The 1,896-nt window shown below is 34.6% G+C and overlaps 1 pseudogene; it reads left to right on the top strand.

Moving 5' to 3' along the window:
- Positions 1-635: 635 nt before the first annotated feature.
- On the top strand, positions 636-1,484 carry LOC118202190 (polyadenylate-binding protein 4-like pseudogene; annotated as a pseudogene).
- The last annotated feature ends 412 nt before the right edge of the window (positions 1,485-1,896 follow it).

Genomic DNA, 1,896 nt, shown 5'->3' with positions numbered 1-1,896 from the left:
TAAAAAATTCTTTAATGTTTGAAAAATATGAAATTGATAATAAAAAAAATTCCAAATTCGGGTTTCCAGATGCTCATATTCGAATTGAGGACTACGTTATTCAGAATTTGATGTCTCTAGGTACCGTTGTTTTTTCACAGTGAGAGAAACATACATACATTCATACAGATTCTTTATCATTTAATTTCTTTAAATATGAGGGAGGGCTCTAATATTTCATGGCAACAATTTGAGAAGTGAACCGTTATTTATAGTGAAACGACGAAAAATGCCAAAATGAAATTAATAGCCCTTCCGCGCAAATTTCCCCTTTGAGCTAATAATAATAATTTAATAATAACAAAATTATAGCGTGTAATACAGATTACACTATAATCAGGCTTTTCGGCCGAAAATTACAAAAATATTAAGCACATAACCACGAGATATAAAGCAGAGGCAAGTAAGGCACGAATTCAGAAACGCGTGCTCATCAAAATGCTGTTACCGGAAAAGCAGTGAAAAACGCGAGCACACATTTATGTTTCAAAATCTTTATGAATGATTAAATCTGATTTTAACTCGATGAAATGTTTGATAAGGTTGTAAACGTACTTAATTATATTGTAAAATCATCACTGTAAATCTTCACGGGAATGACTTCTTTGTATGTAGGAAATCTCCATCCAGATTGCGATGAAGCAACACTCTACAAGAAATTCTCAGCTGTGGGGAAAATTCTAAACATCCGAATTTGCACAGATGTTGTCACTAAAAGTTCTCTTGGTTATGGTTACGTCAACTACATGGATCCCGAAGACGCTAAGAAGGCTCTGAATACACTCAATTACGATCTGGTTATGGGCAGGGCCATCCGTATCATGTGGGATGACAAAAATATCTTTAACAAATGCCCCATGTCAGCCAACTTGTTTGTGAAAAATTTGCACCCTAATATTGATGAAAGGATACTCTATGATGTATTCGCAAACTACGGCAATATAGTGTCTTTGAAAGTAGCCACAGACGAAAACGGACAATCCAAAGGATTCGCTTTTATCCAATTTGAGAACGAAGAATCCGCAAACAAAGCTATTGATTGCTTAAATGAGAAATTACTCCTAGGCCATCAGTTGTACGTCAGTAAGTTCATACCCCGTGATAAACGACTCGAACAAACGTGTCCTCGGTTTACAAATATCTATCTTAAAAACTTCAAGAGCACTTTTAAGGACGAAGATTTACAAAAACTATGCGAGAAATTCGGAACCATACTTTCTGCCAAAGTGATGACGGACGAAAACGGAGATTCGAAAAAGTTTGGATTTGTTAATTTTACAGATCCCGAATGTGCTCAAGAAGCGATCCGAGAACTAAATGGGAAAACAGTTGATGGACAAGTGCTGTATGTCGGTAGAGCGAAAAAGAAATTGGAGAGACGAGCGGAAGTTTTGGCTAATTTGAAAAAGACGTTTCATCGTCTATACAATCATGAAAAATCATAAAGATCTCTTAAACAAGCAATTTATATTTTACCTGGCATAAAACGCTGATCAGTAATTTATTGCAAATGAGGTGCGTGTACGTGAGTGTAATTAAATTGAATTAAGCTAGATAAAATTGTAAATAAATTTTTTATCAGTCTGATTTGATTTCATTTGCTAAGTGTCATTAAGCTGTAGGAAATTTGGTGCTATTTGGTAGACGGTTGCACGGATCTTGGCGATTTCTTCTTGGCGAGTGAAACGACTTATGGTAAACCCATAACTAGACAAGTTATTTATGGTAATCGATACATTGTTGTCATTTCATTTAATAAATAATGCGTTTTATTATGCATAAATTGCGTGAAATTATGATTTCGATTTGTGTACTTATCAATATATATACGGCACGTTAAATACTCAAAAAAATGTA

Source organism: Stegodyphus dumicola, chromosome 3, assembly GCF_044657685.1.
Source record: "Stegodyphus dumicola isolate Sdum_Otavi_A_Nest chromosome 3, ASM4465768v1".
Classification (NCBI taxonomy): Eukaryota; Metazoa; Arthropoda; class Arachnida; order Araneae; family Eresidae; genus Stegodyphus; species Stegodyphus dumicola.
Note: the sequence above shows the minus strand (reverse complement) of the source record. Positions and strands in the feature narration are given on the sequence as shown.